Raw genomic sequence first — 20,118 nt, 5'->3', positions numbered from 1 at the left:
AGGGCCGCCCAGGGGAGCGTGTGGGCCAGGGCCGCCCAGGGGAGCGTGTGGGCTGGGGCCGCCCAGGGGAGCGTGTGGGCCGGGGCCGCCCAGGGGAGCGTGTGGGCCGGGGCCGCCCAGGGGAGGGGTGGGCCAGGGCCGCCCAGGGGAGCGTGTGGGCCGGGGCCGCCCAGGGGAGGGGTGGGCCGGGGCCGCCCAGGGGAGGGGTGGGCCAGGGCGGAGAACCTGGGCCCTGCAGGCAGACCCCGTCCCGGGACTGCTATGTCCAGGCTGAACAGCCCTCGCCTGACAAGCACTTTCCAGCCTCGGTTTCCCCTTTGGAGTGGAAGCGCCGCGAGGACAGGGACGGGCCTCATCCACTGTCCTGCCCCCATGCCTCGCACAGCACCTGCAAGCATATCTGCTGAACGGATAAGTAAACCCATGCCACGGGCATGACCTTGGCACCACTCCAGAGGTGATAACGCAGGGTGACCACCAGCATGGCCGCTGAGCCAGGCTGCCTCAAGGTGAACCCAGACACGGCCACGCCCCACTCTGCCACCGGCACCGGGCAGGGCGGGGCCCCTCTCTGCGCCTCCCTGTGCCCCCGTCTCATCCTCTGTGAAATGGGGATAACAGGACATCTCCCCCAGCAGGCTGTGGGGCAGCTGAAAGAAGGTAACACATGTGAAATGTCACAATCGGTCTGGCTATATATTTGTTAGCTATTTTTAGTGTTATGAGATTAACTGATAAAATCCAGGAAATAATGCTCAGTGTTTCGTGTTTGATTCTGTATACCCCTGAACTACTCAAGTTACTTATAATGAAACTAGAGGCCCGATGCACGAAATTCATGCAAGGGACTCGGCCTTAGCAGGCGTGGCAGCTGCCTCTGCCTCGGCCCTCGAAGCCGCAGCTTCATCCAGAAGGTCGTCCAGAAGGTCGTCTGGTCTAATTAGCATATTATGCTTTTATTATTATAGATATAACAGATATTATTATTAAATATTTTAAAATATAAAATTAAGCAGTCAGTGTATCACCTGCTATATTGCAAGCTTTCACTAAATGTGAGCTATTAATCATTATTGTGATTGCTGCTTTTGTTATAAGAAATCATTCTGACATGGACAATAGTGTAGTGAAGGCTTGGGGTGTGTGGTGGGTGGTGGGTGGTGGGTGGTGGGTGGTGGGTACGGGCTAGATGGGACCAATAGGGAAGAAAAGTACATTTGTAAGGCTTCCAAGGATAAAGATAAACTTAAAAGGAAGAAAACCATTCTGCTATCACCAGGCCTGCAGGCTGACGACAAGGCCAAAGGTTCACCTTCAGGGTCAACCTGGAAAAGGAGAAGGTCAGGGCCGGCTCACCTGAGGGAGGGCCCAGGAGCCTGCTGCTGACCGTGAACAAGTGGGGAGCAGCGGGAACGGAGCTGCCCGAGATGTTTAGCCTGAGGCTAGAGGCACAGCCCTGAGGGAGAGAGGACAGGAGGAACGTGAGCAGCAGACTCTGCAGACCTTGCTGTAATCCTTCTGTCAGCACGTTGCCCCATCACTCGTCGGGGGGCTGGTTCAATCCTCAAGCATGCACAAAACTGGCACTGTTTCTTCCCCGCACGGCAGTCAGGGCCCTGGGAACAGAAACACCTCAAAAGGCAGCCTTGCCGACCAGTGTGGCTCAGTAGATTGAGCATTCCCCTGCACCAAGAGGCCGCTAGTTCTATTCCTGGTCAGGGCACAGGCCCCGGTTGCGGGCTTGATCTAAAGTAGGGGGCGTACAGGAGGCAGCCAATCAATGATTCTCTCTCATCATTGATGTTTCTCTCTCTCCCTCTCTGAAATCAATAAAAATATAATTTAAACAAATAATAATAAATAAATAAAATTTTAAAAAGGAAGCCTTGTCTCTGGGGCTTACAATTTCTTGAAGAGAAAATAACATTAGATAAAAACCCAAAATTATATATAGGTATGACCCACAGTGGACAAAACAAGTCACCGCTGTAAGTTAAGACAAGGGAGACCTCAATTCATTTGTTCATTCTTTTCTAAAAAACCTTTATTATTGAAAGTATTACATATGTCCACTTTTTCCCCGATTGACCCCTTCTAGCCCACCCCTGCCCCCCAACCTAGGCCTTCACAACCCTATTGTCTGTGTCCATGGGTTATTCAGCTATGCATACAAGTTCTTCGGTTGATTTCTTCCCACCCACCCACCCCCGCCTTCCCGCTGAGATTCTGCAGTCTGTTCCATGCTTCTATGTCTCTGGATCTATTTTGTTCACAGTTTATTTTGTTCATTAGATTCCACATAGGAGTGAGATCATGTGATACTTATCTTTCTCTGATTGGCTTCTTTTGCTTAGCATAATACTCTCCAGGTCCCTCCATGCTGTCTCAAAGGGTAAGAGATCCTTCTTTTTTACTGCTGCATAGTATTCCATGGTGTAAATGTACCACAGCTTTTTATTCACTCGTCTACTGATGGGCACTTGGGCTGTTTCCAGATCTTAGCTATTATAACTTGTGCTGCTATGAACATAGGGGTGCATACATTCTTTCTGATTGGTGTTTTGGGTTTCTTAGGATATATTCCTAGAAGTGGGATCACAGAGTCAAATGGCAGTTCCATATTTAATTATTTGAGGAAACTCCATACCGTTCTCCACAGTGGCTGCACCAGTCTACATTCCCACCAGCAGTGCACGAGGGTTCCCTTTTCTCCACATCCTCACCAGCACTTGTCATTTGTTGATTTGTTGATGGTAGCCATTCTGGTAGGTGTGAGGTGATACCTCACTGTCATTTTATTTGCATCTCTCTGATGATAGTGACTTTGAGCATTTTTCGCCTCTCGGCCATCTGTGTGTCCACTTTGGAAAAGTGTCTATTTAGGTCCTTTGCCCATTTTTTAAAAATGTATATTTTTATTGCCTTCAGAGTGGGATGGAGAGGGAGAGAGAGGTGAAAGCATCCATATTGAGAGAAAATCATTGATTGGCTGCCTCCTGCACGCTCTCCACTGGGAATCGAGCCCACAACCTGGACTCAACCAGCACTCGAACTGTGACCTCCTGGTTCATAGGTCAACACTCAACCACTGAGCCACGCCGGCCAGGCCTTTGCCCATTTTTTAATTGGATTGTTTGTCTTCCTTTTGTTAAGTTGTGTGAGTTCCTTATATATTTTGGATATTAGCCCTTTGTCAGATGTATCATTGCCAAATATGTTCTCCCACACAGTGGGCTCCCTTTCATTTTGTCGATGGTTTCTTTGCTGTGCAGAAGGTTTTGATTTTGTTGTAGTCCCATTGTTCATCCTCGCACACTCTCATTACTGAACAGACACTGAGCACCCACTGCGCTGAAGGTCAGAAAGGACAGGGATCGGGGAGCTACGTGCCTGCGTGCAGGGAACGTGCCTTCAATAAGGAGGGGGTGGCATCTGTAGGAGACTGGCCCCAGGACAGGGCGGATGTGATCTGTGTAAGAAGCCGGCTTGGTGTTAGCAGGACAAGAGGAATCGGCTTGAGTAGTCTCGGGCAGCTTTCTGAGGATGCTGGGACTTGATTTGAAAGGTTGGTATAACCTAACAGGTGGAGAAATGCAGACATACACTCACAAAAGCAGAGAACACGGCAGGCGTCAGCCAGCAGTAGGCAGCAGAGCATGGAACATGGCAGGCATCGGCCGCACTGGTATGGTGGAGCAGGTGAGGGGGGGCGCCAGACCAAGGCGAGGCGCCGGTCGCTGTCATCAGGGCAAGCCTCTGGTAGTTACTGAAAGTTTTTTGGTCTCGCCGGTTACTCGTACCTGCTGCAGGCCCCAATCACCCCTCAGGGCTTCTCCACCTCCCCCTGCTCCTGAGGGGCGATTGGGGCAGCAGCCACCAGTCGCACCTGCTGATGGCACTGGCTCCACTTGCACCCACTGTTGGCGCCAGCCCCAATCGCTCCGTGCCGTCAGTGGGTGCGAGTGGGCCAGTCAGCGCGCTGGAGCCGAGGCAGTGGGAGTGGGGCTGCCACCAGGGGCCATGGCTGGAGGAGCCAGCAAGAGGCACGGAGGATGGGCAGAGACCCGCCCCTGTGCCCACCGCAGCCTCACAGCCCACAGTTCCTTTCAAGGTGCCCGAATTTGTGCACAGGGCCCCTAGTTAATTTATATGGAATAATTTTTGAACATTCCAGACCCAAAACACAACTAAATATACCAAATACCCTTCGTTACAGCCAGTTTTACACTATGCATATCACCCTCACAAGCTCTTTCAGGTTTTTCTGGTTCCTTGGGACACATCTCGCTAACAGGAACACAGAATAAATCGAGATAAAACACAGATGGCCCCTGGTGTGGAGCGGGGGCGGCTCCATGCGGAGATGCTGAGCATGGATCTGGGAAGGAGCTGGGGCAGGACACTTCGGGGCTAGGAGTGCGCACCCGTCTGTACGGAACCGCACAGCAGAATTAAGGCCGAGCACTGTTTCACCTTTTGTTTGTAAAAGTGAAAACCCTCTTTGCATTTCTTTTGGTGAGTGAGAACAGGTGCTAGTGTAGCTCTTTCGTGGTAAAAGCACAGCAGCTTAACCCAAACTCAGGGAAAGCAGGGGATGCGCCGGAAAGATGAATAAGACACTGTGTAAGGGCGACTGAGACACATAAAGAAAGGTCTAGGCCAGTGATGGCGAACCTATGACACGCGTGTCAGCACTGACACGCGTAGCCATTTCTGATGACACGCGCCGCTAAGGCGGCCTCATGCCGAGGATGAAACATTTGCTGCTCCTGAGGATGAAACATTTGCGAAATAATGTTTTTTCCTCAAAGTGACACACTACCCGAGTTATGCTCAGTTTTTTGGCGAAGTTTGACACACCAAGCTCAAAAGGTTGCCCATCACTGGTCTAGGCGGTGTGATGAGTGTGGCGGCGAGGGGTGTGAGGCAGGACCATTAGAAAGCGCAGGGGATGGGGCAAGGGAAGAGGATGGGAAACATGGGGTCAGACAGCAGAGACCAGGCCACGGAGGCCTCCGAGGACAGCGTGTGGTGCGAGCTTCACCCAGAAGCCTGGCAGACAGGCAGGGTTCAGGGCTAAGGACACCCCACATCTGCATCTGGGGTTTATAAAGCTCAACCTCACAATAACCTTTGTCCTCTCCAGAGAGACGTAGGAACTTGCCCAAGGTCACTGGAGCAGTAAGGAGCAGAAAGAGGACTTCCTGTGTCCAGGCCACACCCGGCCCCTCCTCCTGCTGCCTCCCTGACTGAGAGAGGGGGTGTGTGTGTGGGGGGGGGGGTGGCAGGGAACAGGCAGAGCTGTGGTCAGAATAAAAGACAAGGAGGCCAGAACTAAGGCGCTGGGATGGGGATGGAGAGGAGAGAGCTCGCTGTGTGGGCCCTGCGGGGGCTGTGGGGTGGAAGTGTAGAGGGTAGGAGAGGAGGACAGGCATGGCTCCTGTGTCTGTCCTCTGACGGGGTCTGTGGGGCCATCGGCCACGAGAGGAGCTCCAGGAAGGGGAGGAAGTGGGCGTGGGAGTGGGCTGAGGTGGCTGGGGGCCATCGCGGCGGAGACCCAGTGGGTGGTGGACACACCAGCAGGGGCTCAGCCAGCTCGGGGGGGGGGGGGGTGGAGGGAGGAAGGCGGGGAGCTGGCAGACGGGCTGGGCCGGGCGGGCTGGTGAGACTTAGACACCCAGACGCACATGGACTTCAATGGGGAGACAGTAAGGGGTCCCCGAGGCCCTTTGATGCGAAGCAACATGGTCAGGAACAGCGTTGGAAGTGTCCAGATTCAAACTAAAATATCCAAGAACTGAAACGTATTCCACCCATTCCCCTCCGTGGTGGAACAGCCCTCAGTGAGGCCCGGCGCCCGGGCTCAGGCGGAGACCGCGTTCTGTGGGCCCAGGCAGCCTGGAGAGGGGTCCTTGGCTGCCGGCACCCTTCATGCCAGGGCCCCCGGGACCCCTCACTCCTGCAGCCTTGCTCCCCGCCACCTGCTCCCTGTCAGCACCGCAGGGAGAGGGCTGAGGGGTCCCAGCCGTGTCCTCACCCCCCTTGCTCCTCAGAGCACCTCAGGACTGAGAGGCAAAGGAGGGAAACGCTGGGAGATGAAATGGAGCTGGAAATATTAATACCTTGAATTTTTTTTTGTTAATCCTCACCTGAGGATATTTTTTCCATTGGTTTTTAGAGAGAATGGAAGGTGGGGAAGGATGGAGAGAGAGGGAGAGAGGGAGAGACATGGATTGGTTGCTTCCAGAACCTGCCTCAACCGGGATTGAGATCAACCTGCAACCCAAGTGCATGCCCTTGACCAGGAATCAAACCCGAGACCCTTCAGTGCGTGGGCCGATGCTCCAGCCACTGACCCACACCTGCCAGGGCCATATCTTGAAATATAATCCTGCCACTTAACAAAATCCTATTTGAGGGAAAGCAGTTCACAACATGGGACAGGGTCTCATGGAGTGTGTGTGTGTGGCAGGGGGACAGGGTCTAATGGAGTGTGTGGGGGGCCAGGGTCTAAAGAAGGGTGTGTCTGGGGCGGGGGGGAGTGGGGGGGGACAGGGGTCAGGGAGACCAGCCCCGGGTGTTGAGCAGGACTGTGGGTTTGAGGCTGCACCTTCCCCTCATTTCATCCCCACAGTGATGTCGGTTGGTATTTATGGTCCCATTTTACAGATGAGGCCACTGAGGGCAGTTAAACAAACTGGACAGAGACCACGGGGCCTCCTGATGAAAATCCGTAAGAGAAAAAGAACCCCTTGCAGGTTCACCACCCACAGCCCATCCCACGAGTCGCCTCTGCAGGAAGGAGGTGCTCTCAGCACCAGGGCCCAAAGGTGCCTTGAGGCTGTATCTTGAGGGAAGATGCCCCTGGGAGCAAGGCCACGTGCCCCAGGGCATTGCCCTGGGCTTTGGAGGGGACCCCCCACTGAGCTGCTGCCTGTACCCAAGTCAGCTCCCCAAAGCCCATGAGCCCCAACTGCTGGGTTGCGTGAAGCCGGGGCGACAACCTCCCTCTAACTCAGGCCCCTGAGTCCCCGCACACTCAGAAACTAGAGGCAGGCGCGGCTCCCACGCTGCAATCGGGAACTCGCTCACATCACACACGTGGCCTGTGCAGGAGTGGTTCAGAGGAGTGGCTTATAGCTCCTCACTGTAGAGGAGGGAGGGGTGGGTTCCCAGGAGGAAGGAGGACGCATGATGGGCAGGCAGGGAAGGAGACCCACCCAGCATTCCAGCAGCGAGATCAGAGGAGAGGAGAGGCTGGGAGAGGAGGCCTGTGAGGGTGGGAGAGAGAGGTGTGCTGGGCGGAGCCCTGTCTACAGAGAAGCAGGTCTCTAGTTCCGCAAGGATCAATGGCTTCCGCTCCATGGCCCTGCCCTCACCTCTGCAGGGACCTCCGCTTCACCAGGTGCCCCCCTCCCACCCCTCCTCTGCCCCCCATCCCCTCCCTCCTCTCTCCCTGCAGCCCTTGCTCTCTCACTGCTCCCTGAGTTTGAGCTGAGCCTCCAGCCCTGAGGCCCATTGCCTCCCAGTGGTTCCCACACTGCAGCCTGCATCAGAGTCACCCGGGGAGCGTGGTGACCAGGTGGCCGGGCCCCAGACCCATTGCCTCCCAGTGGTTCCCACACTGCAGGCTGCATCAGAGTCACCGGGGAGCGTGGTGACCAGGTGGCCGGGCCCCGGGCTCTGACTCACCGGCCGGGATGGAGCCCGGGAACTCCCATGGCTGACACGCCCCTACGTGGTGCTGGCGCTGCACTCATTGCGCCTTAGTCACACGCTGTCTCGTGTTGACACCTGAATTGAGTGTCCGTCCTGCCTCGCAGGCGACACTGGGAACAGCTCCGAGGTGGCGATGTGGAAAGTGCCTGACTGTATCCCCAGCATCTTCTGGCGACTCGGGTGGGCGCTCCCTCCCAGTATAGCTTTCCAATGGACGTGAAGTGTTTGTATTGATCGAGGTAAAATTATGAAGGAGGCGGTTTGCCTACAGGAACCTCCCACGTTCCTCGCCTTCTTTCCTCCACCACTTCCTGTGCCACTCACTCTTCTGCCTCCAGGCGGAACCAGGCCCCCCAAACACATGCCTGCCCTGAAAACCTGGGGTCCTCCCACCGCCCCTCAGACTCGCTAGGCAACGCTCAAAAGAAGTCTGAGAAGCCGGGACGTGAACCAGGCAGGAGCTAGACAAGCACGAGGCCCGGGAGGCTTTCTGTTTTGAAGACGAGCAAGACTTGAGCTGATCTGAGCGCCGGTGGGAGCAGGCAGCCAGCGGTCCTCGAGCGGCGCTGTGGTTTCTGCTTCAACAGCGCTCGATGGCCCATCCCAGCCACCGCCCAGATCCAGCCTCCACCACCTCCCCGGCGCCCGGGGCAGCCCCCAGGTCCCACCGCTCCTGCCTGGGCAGCCACCCACCATGCCGCCCACCGCGTCCCCAGGCAGGTGCGCCAGAGCAGCCACCAGGACTCCGCAGCCGCCACCCACCACCAGGTCGGCCGGCAGCTCCAGCGCCGGCGTCTCCCTGCCGGGGTCTCCCTGCTGTGACCGCGATGACGTGGCTTTGAAGGACTTTGCCAGACACTCTCCTCTGCAGCCTCCTGAGGCGGCCTTGCTGGGAGACTGTGGAGGCTACAGCCTGGGTGGGCACCTTCCCTTCCCGGCGGCTGGACCAGAGAGGCCGGATGCCAGGGGTGTGCGTTACCCTCGGGGAAAAAGTGCAGATCCGTCACTGCTGGGCGCACAAACGTGTACAGGTCAGAGGGAAGGTAGAGGCCGCCCCACAGGCACCGACTGCTCTGGTGACCCGGGACGCCACCCCCCGGCTCTGGGACGCCACTGACAACATGACCCTCCTTCGTGTGACTTCCCGGGACGCACTCCTGAGGGAGAGGTGAAACCCATCCAAGAATGGGGTGACCACCTGACCCCAGGCGCAGGTGGGGGGCGCGGGACTGGCCTGGCAGAGCCCGTCTGAGAGGCCTCGGGCTGGCTGCCCACAGCCACGGGCTGACGTTCCGGTCACCAGAGCGGTACGTGCCTGTTGGGGTTGCCTTTACTTTTCTCTAACTTGTACCAAATCATCCTCTATGTCTTTCATTTGCCCCATCCTTCAAATAAAGGAATTTGTACCCCGCCACCCCAAAAAGAAAGAAGCCAGCCTGGGGGGATGGGGGGATGGAGTGAGGTGATGTAATGGACAGGGGAGTCTCTGAGAAGGAGGGGGCAGGACTCAGCACAGGGAGAGGAATCCGCTTAGACAGGAGCAGGGACACATCTCCCTGCAACTCGCAGACGGAAGGAACTGGTTTAGACTCAGAAACAATGAGGCTCTAGACTCCAGGGCAGCGGTCGCCAACCTTTCGGACCTCACGGAGCCCCAGTGGCCCGCGGACCACCGGGTGGCGACCGCTGCTCTAGGTGACTTCCGGCTCTAACACCTTAGGATTCCATGAAATGAAGCCGCCAGTGTCAGCAGTTCAATGTCACCTCTTCTTGGCAAAGCTTTAACCCAAAGACACGAATTTTTCATGAGAGGGTCTCAGGCTGTGGGAGCCCTATAGGGGGCAGCGAGGCCTCCCCAGTGACTTTGAACCCCACCATCTTGCTACACGAGGGAGAAGTGGAAAACCAGGACAATGTGTCAGTTAGAGAAAAGGTAAAGGCGGGTACTGACAATGGGAGGTCTGGAGCAGGTCACAGAGCTGATAAACACGTGCTGGAACCAGCTTTAGAATCAGTCTTCTCCTATCTAGCAGCTCCCGTCCACACCGCTCCTTCATTCTCTGATCACCTAAAATCGAAGGAAGTGGGGGAAGGATTAAAAATAGCTTTTTGCCTGGCCCTCGTGGCTCAGTGGTTGAGCGTCGACCTATGAACCAGGAGGTCACGGTTCAATTCCCAGTCAGGTCACGTGTCCGGGTTGTGGGGTATGCAGGAGGCAGCTGATCAATGATTCTCTCTCATCATTGATGTTTCTATCTGTCTCTCTCTGAAATCAATAACAATAACAATAATTAATAATAATAACAATAATAATAGCTTCTTAACCCTGACTGCATAGCTCAGTTGGTTAGCAGTGGTCGGCAAACTCATTAGTCTACAGAGCCAAATATCAACAGTACAACGATTGAAATTTCTTTTGAGAGCCCAATTTTTTAAACTTAAACTTCTTCTAACGCCACTTCTTCAAAATAGACTCGCCCAGGCCGTGGTATTTTGTGCAAGAGCCACACTCAAGGGGCCAAAGACCGGCATGTGGCTCGCGAGCCGCAGTTTGCCGACCACGGGGTTAGAACATCGTCCCAACGTGCCAAGGTTGTGGATTCTATCTCCAGTCAGGGTAGTCTATATTTCTCTCTCTCTAAAAATCAATACATAAAATTAGAACAAAACAGCTTCATTTGTGTGCCACCCTCCCTCCACTGCTCTCCTCCCCTCTCCCCCCCCCCCCCCCCCCCCCGCAGCACGCTGGAGCCTCCCCCTTCCCCTGCACTTCCCCCGGGCGCTATTACCTTAGCCTCTGTCTCCTACACTCCAAGGGCCTTTCTTTTGTCTCTGTAACTTGTTTCCTGAGTCCATTTCTTCTACCGCTCACTTCTTCTACTCAGTGACTTCCTAAATAAACTTTCTCTTATTAAAAACAAAACAAACAAAAAACCAGCTTCTTCTTTTTAGCCCTTGGAATGGAGACTTGGGGTGCCATGTCCACCGCAGACCCCCACAGCCCCTACCCATCTCCGGGGCCCTGAGCAATGCAGGATGGCGGTAGGAATAATAAGTTATCAAACGTCTCTGATTAAGTCAGCATGCAAAGTGCCTGGTACATTGTCCAGAACCTGGGTCCCAGGGAAAGGTTAACAAATGTACGTTGCCATCATCACTCCTCCTCCTCCTCCTCCTCCTCCTCCTCCTCCTCCTCCTCCTCACCATCATCTCTATATGCCCAGGCATCAGGCCAGGTCCTCACATGTTTATTTGTTTTTAAAGTACACGTTTTTCCTAATTTTAAAATTAATAGATGGTTAATGTTAGAAATTCTAACAAAAGCATAACGTGGGAATTATAAGTGTGGTTCGCCGGCAAGAGGAAGGTTCTGAGTACAGACTGCTGTGTTCACCGTACATTATGGCCCTGCTGATACTGTGTGATCTGGGACGTGCTACCGAACTCTCCTGTGCCTCGGTTTCCTCGTTTGTTAAATGAGAGCAATAATAGTTTTTATGTCATAGGGTTCTTTGGAAAATTTAAATAAGATGATAAATGCATAAAGCATTGAGCATGGCACATAGTGAGCAGTTAATATAAGGTGGTTATTATTATTGATATTATTAATGTTGCTGTTTTACAAATAAAGTTCTCTATAATTCACATCTTACAAGTAACCAATATTGGTTGTTCTTTGCACGTTTCTTCAGTTTTTAGTCTATCTATATTTATATTTCTCTATCTCTATCTCTATATAATACTAGAGGCCGGTGCACAAAATTCATGCACTGGGGGTGGGGTTGGATCCTCAGCCCGGACTGTGCCCTCTCGCAGTCTGGGACCCCTCGCTCCTTACCACCTGCCTGCTCGCTACTCCTTACCGCTCAGCTCACTGCTCCTTAGCGCTGTGGCGGAGGCAGGAGAGGCTCCCACTGCTGCCACTGCCGCTGCGCTCGCCAGCCGTAAGCCCGGCTTCTGGCTGAGCCCTGTGAGAGCGCAGTGAGCACCAGGGGGCAGCTCCCGTGTTGAGTGTCTGCCCCCTGGTGGTCAGTGCACATCATAGCAAGCGGTTTAGCAGCCTTGGCATATCATTAGCATATTAAGCTTTGATTGGTTGACCGGACAACCGGACACTTAGCATATTTGGCTTTTATTACATAGGATGGCTATACTGTGGTTACTTGTGGGCAGCTCCCCCTTTCCCACGGTCTAGGCAGTGTGCTCTTTTAGAACAGGTTCACGGTCTTACTCATTTTGGTGTCCGCAGGCCAGTGGCATTTTGCACACCTCAGGTGCTTATTGAATTGAATTGAAAATACTACCTTCTATTGTCTTCAATGCATCTTTCATCTTTATAAAAGGTACACATTCCATTGCTAGGCAAAGACATGTGGCATCAAAGATAAATTTCCTTTTCCTGGCTTCAGTATCGTTTTTTAATTCAATTGTCTTTAGCTCAGGTAATTGCATTATTTCCACTCCAGGTTTTCAGAGGTCATACAACCTCAGGTCCAGATGCACTATGAATGCAATATTAATACTTTCAGATCAATTATCTCTTTCCAGCTTTGCAGGGCAGAACAACTCGAACTCTGGAGCCAGGCTAGTAAGAGATCCTTTTATTTGTGCCTCTCTCAGAGTCAGCCCAAAGTGAACTCAAGGCTCCCTTGAGCAGATAATTACTGAGGTGTGGCTAGTGGCCTAGGTAGCTGCTGCCTATGTTGGCTTCTAAGCAGGCCTGGGAGCAGCTGAGGCCCCAGCTCAGACCTGAATCCCTCTACCCGTGAACCAAGGCTGGGGTAGCTCAGCCACTGCAGCCGCCAAGGTCAGTCAGGAGAAGCAGTCCTTTCCCAGCCAGCTTAGTAACTGCTGGAGAGCGTCTCTCCTCGCTGATGCGTCTCCTCTGATCTGCTCCCTTCGGGGAGAAGCTGGCTCATTGTTTACCGAAACCAGTTGCTCCCACGGGTGGCCCTGCTGCCTCTTCTGCTCTGATGAACTGTAAACCTCACGCAGAAGCAGATTTCAGGGAAGGAGATACAGACACAGCCCGCGGCAAACGCACTGTGTTCTAGCGTGTCTTCCCTCGGCTAACACTGATTCTAAGGGCTTCCTCGGAGTCTTCTAAGCTCCCTTCCACATCCTGATTGGAAGAGAGGGGAGACAGGACAAAGTGGCTTTTCTGTCCCAGTAAAACACCGGCTATATTATTACACATATACTCTGTTCATAATGGACAGCCTCGCTGGGGTGCTTAATAAAGTAGATCAAGGCTGAGCTTCCTCCCAAGAGGACTGTGTGTGAGTGTGTAAATACATTTGTGCTATGTGTCCTCATGAAATACATACAACTCCAATTTATCATTACTTAACCCACTTAACTAACAATTATAAATATGAATCGAATACATATGAATTTAGGCAAATCTCTGAATATCCTTTGTCAGGCTCCTTTCAATGCATGCACAGGCCTTTCACAACAATTAGAGCTTTTTCAGAAAATTGCCTGGAAAAAGAAAAAAAGTGTGCTTAAGAAATGGCGTGTTAAAACCTTGGGGCATTTAGTCTGTTGGCCACTTCCAGGATGGAGATTCCCTCACCCTGCCCACTGTGAGTCCATTCTCCGGATTCACTGTGGTTGAAGGACAGCGAAGAAGCGGTATTCATTGATTCTGAAGGAGCGGGGTTTCTATCTCTCACTGCAGTGCTGGTCTATCTTTACCTGCCACCTCTGACCAGGGTTTAGTAATGTGAATCTCTTATTAATATATTGTTTAAGTCAGGTGTGTTTCCTTACCTTTTTTTTTGGCCTGTAAAAATTGTAGTTCTCGATTTTCTACCCCTCTTAAAGCTTTGGGAGGAAGCACATTACAGTTTGTGGATTATCTAGACGCCTTTCTCTTTTTTCTCTCATACTGTGGCTTTTGGCCACTTGATTTATTGACCTGAAGCTTATCTGGGAAGAGAAGAAGATGAAATTTAAACTAATAATTTAAGTTCTAAAACGTGAGTTTGTTGCAATGCTGTTCCGAGAGGCTTGAACTCTACTCTGGATTACTTTGAGGGATCCTTTCAAGTGGTATTTTTAAATAACGACATCATTTCTCCTAAGGTGCTCTATAAGGAAAATATTTTCCTTGAGTGATTATGTTTACAGATTAACAGTTCAAGTGAAACCTAAGAAAGGTAAAACAAGTGATAATGCAATTAGTATGTCCTTACAGTTATCTGTGGCTCAGAAAAGTCGATGGCAAGATAGATAATATGAAAACAGGGGCTCTGCATCCCACAGAACCAGCTTTGGGACACGTATGTCCATGAGCTGGGTGGCCTTACGCTAAGCACTTAATCTCACCAAGTCTCAAATGAGAACAAATATGGCATCTACCATTTGTTGGTTACTTCTTTTTTTAAAAAAAATATATTTTTTACAGAGAGGAAGAGAGAGGGATAGAGAGCTAGAAACATCGATGAGAGAGAAACATCGATCAGCTGCCTCCTGCACACCCCCTGCTGGGGATGTGCCCGCAACCAAGGTACATGCCCTTGACCGGAATCAAACCTGGGACCCTTGAGTCCGTAGGCCGACGCTCTATCCACTGAGCCAAACCGGTTTCGGCTGTTGGTTACTTCTTATGTGCTGGGTACTGTGCTAATTATGTCACATGCATTCATTATCTCATTTCTTCCTCAAAATAAGCCCGGGGGAAAGGTACTATTAATATCCTCATTTGGAACTCAGAAAGGTTGAGTAATTTGTCCAAAATCACAGAGCGGCAGAGCCTGTAACTCAGTGCCTGGCTCTGGAGACCACGCACATAAACACCACGTAGTAGCACTTCTTAGAGTGTGAGCTGGAGGATTACATGAGATAATGCATATAAAGAGCATGCCTGGCACATAGTTAGTGCTCTTATTCTTTTGTTGTTGTTGTTAATCCTCACCAGAGGATATTTTTCCATTGATTTTTAGAGAGAGTAGAAGGGAGGGCGAGAGACAGAGAGAGAGAAACATTGATGTGAGAGAGACACATCAATTGGTTGCCTCCCGCATATGTCCCAACCAGGGCCAGGGATCAAACCTGTAACCTAGGTATGTGCCCTTGACCAGAATTGAACCCTGGACCCTTCAGTCCACAGGCCGACGCTCTAGCCACAGAGCCAAACCAGCTAGGGCAGTGCTCATATTCTTATGACACGTCTCCACACATTACCAGCTAAAGTTTGTATAGCACTTTACTATTTATAAAGCTCATAGACATAGTAACTCGATACTTCATGATATCGTGGGAAGTATCAGAAAAGGTGGCTCAAAAAAGTTAAAAGACTTGGCCAAGGTCATTAGCTTATAAGCACACCGGTAGTGAAACTCGGATGTTTTCATTCCATAACCAGTAACTTCACCCTGCCTTTTATCATTGAGGGGTGGCTATATCTTTATATAATGTGTTTATTATTAGAAGAGGGGGCTATTTTCAGATTAGGTGAGTTTCAATCTTGCCTGCCTCTAACTTGCTGCTTTATCTTGCTAAATCTTGACACTTGTTTCTTGATTTTCTGCTTGATTCTCTCCTCTATGTCAGACAATTCACCAGTCCAGAAATGTGCGGGAGAAGCCTCTTTTGCCTTACTCCTACATTTGTTTCCCATATCTATATCTATATCTATATCTATATCTATATCTATATCTATATCTATATCTGTATCTGTATCTGTATCTGTATCTGTATCTGTATCTGTATCTATATATGGGTAGTAGATATCAAATTATGAGTGGGCTGGGACTTTACTCTTTAACTTTTAAGTTGGGTATTTGGAAAGCTGAGCATTTCCCCCTCATTAAAGAAAAACAAGCAAACATGCTTTAAATGGAACGTGACCTCCAGAGGCCCCGTAGGAACCTCTAGAGTACATGCTGGAGTCAAGATGAGGGAGCAGGGGAACGAGTGTGGAGAATGCAGCCAGGCTCCTCCGCCTCTAAGCCCAGGCCTGTCCCTGACCGCACTGTGAAGTAGACCATTTGTCTCTAGTATGCCCTCACCCTCTCACGGTTTATGCCGCCTCCTAGTGCCTCTTATCTTTCTCTTGCCCCAGTCAACCCCAAATCAGGCCGACCTTCCCCCAACGAGTCTTCTAAGGTCTAAAACCACCCACTGCTTCCCCCACTCTTTCCCCTGTGCCCTCATGTAAATGGCTATTTGATGTGAACGACGTGCGTGAGGGAAGAAGCCTATGAAACGATTCACTCTGAGGTATGAGAGGCCGGTTCCCCTATGCCCTCTAGAGGTGTTTGCATTTTTAAAAGATGATTACTGCAGACTGGTGCAGCCACTGTGGGAAACAGCATGGAGTTTCCTCAAAAATTAAAAATGGATCCTGGCCGGCATGGCTCAGTGGTTGAACATCGACCTACAAACCAGAGGTCACAGTTCAATTCCCAGGCAGGGCACATGCCTGGGTTGTAGGCTCGATCCCCAGTGTGGGGCGTGCAGGAGGCAGCTGATAAACAATTCTCTCCCATCACTGATGTTTCTATCTCTCTCTCCTTCTCCCTTCCTCTCTGAAGTCAATAAAAATATATTTTAAAAAAATTAAAAATGGGACTCCCATTTGACCCAGTCATCCCACTTCTAAAATATATCCTGAGAAACCAGAAACACCAACCAGAAAGCACACCAGTATATGCACCCCCATGTTCATAGCAGTGCAATTCACAATAGCGAAGATTTGGAAACAGCCCAAGTGCCCATCAGCAGGTGAGTGGATAAAAAAACTGAGGTACATCTACACAATGGAATACTTCGCTGCTGTAAAAAGGAAGGAACTCTTACCATTTGCAAAAGCATGGAGGGACCTGGAGAATATTATGCTAAGCGAAATAAGCCAGTCAGAGAAAGATAAGTATCACATGATCTCACTCATACGTGGAATCTAATGAACAAAATAGATGCAGAGACTTAGAATCATGGAACAGACTGATGAATTTCAGAGTGAAGGTGGGAGTGGGGGGTTGGGAGGTAGAGATTAACCGGGGAACTTATATGCACATATGCATAGCCCACGGACACAGACAAAATAGTGTGGTGAAGGCTTGGGAGGGCTGGGTGTGGGGAGAAGGGGGCCAATGGGGGGAGAGGGGGAAACAAAGAAAAAAATAAAAAAGATTATTACTAAGGCAAGTGAATTTGTTATTGGTGGGAATTCTAGCAGCGAAACAAGATAAAGTAAAAAATAGCTATTGTGTAGAATTATTCGGAAGAGATGTGCCATGATATGGGCAGACCAGCCCAACGAGTGTCTTTCTTGCTCTACCTCCTTAAGCTACCGCCCTCTCCAGCACCCCTGCACCCAAACACACATTTCACCTTCCACCTTGGCCTTCAACCTTTTCCTCATCAACTGGACATTTATTAGAATGACAGCACCTCAGTGCCAGAGAGGGCGCTAGAACTAATGTCATTGGCTCGTTTTAAGACTGAGGAAGCGAGGCTCAGGGAGCAGGGCCCGGTTCACACACCAGTGAGTGCTGAACTGGCACTAGAATCCAGTCTTCTGCCCCAAATCGGGGGCCTTGCCTTCTACTCGCCATGCTGAGCATTCTGAAACCTTGTAAAATAAACGTAGGAACCTCAAGCATTGACCTGGCTCCCTTATCCACTGGATTTCCTTTTTTCTCTTTGGAGTTGGCAGGGAGAAGCCATCAGTGCTGAGGCGAGAGGGTCTGGCCTGCTGTTCCCACCAACACGTTCCGACCGAGAGCCGGCAGCCTCTGTCCTCTGCCAACTGCCCCCCGCGACCGGGAGGAATCGGGAAACCGAGGCTGTTGGGGCCCTGGCCCATGCTTCCTTCTTCATTCTCTGCTCCTGGGGAATACGTGGTTAAACAACAGAAGCAAACACCTCAGGGTGAGTATGGCCTCTCCCCCTCTCCTCTCCCTGAGCGTTTGGATTTGCACTCTGCTGACTGGAACCGCTTCAGCTCCCTCAGCAGGACAGCCCAGGGGGCCAGCTCTCTGCCCCCGTGGCCAGCAGCCTCTCTGGTGGCCAGCACTTCCCAGCTGAGGGGGCACTTCCCATCACTGAGCCTCTGCCTCGGCCTCTTCATCTAGGAAGTGGGGGCAATGGTAGTTTGTACCTGATGGGGTTGTTTAATAGGGGTATGTGCTTGATAAATGTCAGCTGTCGTCATCATCATCATCATCAACACCTGGTGGGGTTGGGGTTTGCACTTTAAGGAGGGGAAGCCTCCTCGGTCCCCGTCATCCAATGCCTCGCACTCTGCAAACCGCGCGGTCCCTGGAGGTGAGGTTGACCCGTCATGCGTCCTAGCCATCCTAGCCGAGGAGCCTCACTGTGAGGGGTGAGTCACCACCACTTAAAGGGGCCGGGAGTCTGCAGCCTGCTAAGGGGAGTCAGAAGGTCCCCTGGCGCAGTGAGAGGAGCCCAGCCAGCCCTGGGGCCCAGAGAGAAACAGTGTGCTTTCAGAGCTAACTGGACGTGGGGTGCCATGGAGAAGCTGGGTACTCAGGTCAGAGGGCATGACGTGATGAGTGAATGCTGGAGCCGTGGGCGCATTCTACTTGCTGTGTGACCTCAGGCAGGTTATTTAACTTCTCGGCGCCTCCTTCTTTATCATCTATAAACGAAGATGGTCTTAATAGAAATGACTTCATGGTATAGATGTTGGGGAAAATCTGAGAATCAAGTAAATACTTAATCAAAAGTAATTGTTATAGCGCCCGGCTGGTGTTGGTCAGTGGTTGAGAGTTGACCTATGAACCGGGAGGTCACAGTTCAGTATCCGGATTGGGAGCTCGATCCCCACTGTGGGGCGTGCAGGAGGCAGCCGATCCGTGATTCTCTCTCATCATTGATGTTTCTAGCTCTCTCTCCCTCTCCCTTCCTCTTTGAAATCAATAATGAAAAAATATATATATATTTTAAAAGTAATTGTTATTATCATTCTCACCACCACCATCATCATGAATGGGGATGATGGTGACAGACAGCTCCAGGGATCAGCCTCGACGGAGAAGCCACACGAAGGAGAAGAGGCAGCAGGGACAAGGCTGTGTCCTGGATGTGGTGAGCTTTGGGTGGTGACAAGCCGTTCGTTAGTATTAAATATAAAAAGTCGCCACGCATTCCCGCTGCACCCTCCAAGGAGTGAGGAATGTGTGCTCGCATAATCTGCATCTTTAGCGGAGGATTCAGAGGAATTTCCTACCGGCCTCCTTCATGCAAAACTACAGACGTGGTTTAGCTCCCGTTAGCTGCTGAGCTTCAACAGGCCCTGCTCCTGGAGGGGTAACCATCTGGCCTGGGCAGAGGAGACCTCGCCGGGTCTGTGACTCCTCAACCTGCTAACATGTCGCATAACCATCCTGCCATGCTTCTCGGTCTCCGTCGGCCTCCTGATTTCATGCATCATCATACGTGCGCAGCCTTTGTGCGCCCTTCTGCTCACGTTCTGTGCCTTCCCCTGCCATCCCATTCACTCCGCGTGTTTCCATCTCTGGGCTTCCATTTTTCTTCTTCCTTTTTAATGCAGTGTTTTGGTTTTTTTTTCTCCTCCTTCTCTTTTACACCCCCGCCCCCCTCCTCCCTGCACACCAATCACATTCCTGCTTACTTCTTGCCATACTCATTATTCTACCTCATCACCCCCCACCCCCCATTCCTAGAAGACAGCTCACAGCGCCTCGCCCTTCCCCCTCCCCTCGCCGTGCCCACCCTGCACACATTCCAGCAGCCTGGCAATCAGTAACTTCGCATCCCGCTTCCCGGCTCTCCGAGTTCACACGACTTGTTACTACTCTCCTTGCGACGGCTCTCTAGGGTTTCTTGGTTTTGTTTGTTTGTTTCTTTTTAATTTTAAAGGTCCACTTAAAAAAAAATACCCTGGGTACAAGTTGAACCCGCTGCTAAGTTTCCTCGCACAGGTACACACATTTCGTGGCTGGATTTTTAACTAGGAGCTCGGGTCTCCGCTGCGTCCTGCCGGGGAGGGAGGCGGGGTCCTCGGGGAGCACGTTGGTCCTCCCGGGAATGGAGAGACCCACCTGAACGCGCAGGACTGCTCCGCCCGCTCCCGTCTCCCGCTCGCCCAGGCTCACGCGGAGGAGGCATGGCTTTTTCCTTTGTGGACTCATTCTCTGCTCCTCACGGAGCCCAGCCTGCCTCCGTGTGTGTGTGTGCGTGTGTGTGTGTGTGTGTGTGTGTGTGTGAACACACGTGTGCGGCCACTGCCTTCTCTCCAAAGAGCTCCCCTCTCTCCTGCCATCTTACCCGGACCCAGGAGGTGGCTCCGCGCTCTCCCTCTCCCTCTGCCTCCCTCTCCCTGCCCCCCACTCAGCTTCGGCTTCCCCGGCTCCCAACTCCTCCGGCGCAGCAGCAACTAGCTGAGCTGGGGGGGGGGGGGGG

The 20,118-nt window shown here is 51.8% G+C and overlaps 1 protein-coding gene across 1 annotated transcript in view; it reads left to right on the top strand.

Annotated features, from left to right (window-relative positions):
• Positions 1–19,522: 19,522 nt before the first annotated feature.
• The window catches only part of LOC307093243 (uncharacterized protein), a gene marked incomplete at its 3' end in the record, with an annotated part of 80,612 nt that continues 80,016 nt past the window's right edge, over positions 19,523–20,118 (top strand). The window contains exon 1 of the mRNA XM_079761174.1: positions 19,523–19,637. The remainder of the gene's footprint in view (positions 19,638–20,118) is intronic.

The sequence above is a fragment of the Cnephaeus nilssonii genome (assembly GCF_951640355.1).
Source record: "Cnephaeus nilssonii genome assembly, chromosome: 21".
In the NCBI taxonomy this organism is placed as follows: Eukaryota; Metazoa; Chordata; class Mammalia; order Chiroptera; family Vespertilionidae; genus Cnephaeus; species Cnephaeus nilssonii.
This window is presented reverse-complemented; position numbering and strand designations above follow the sequence as displayed.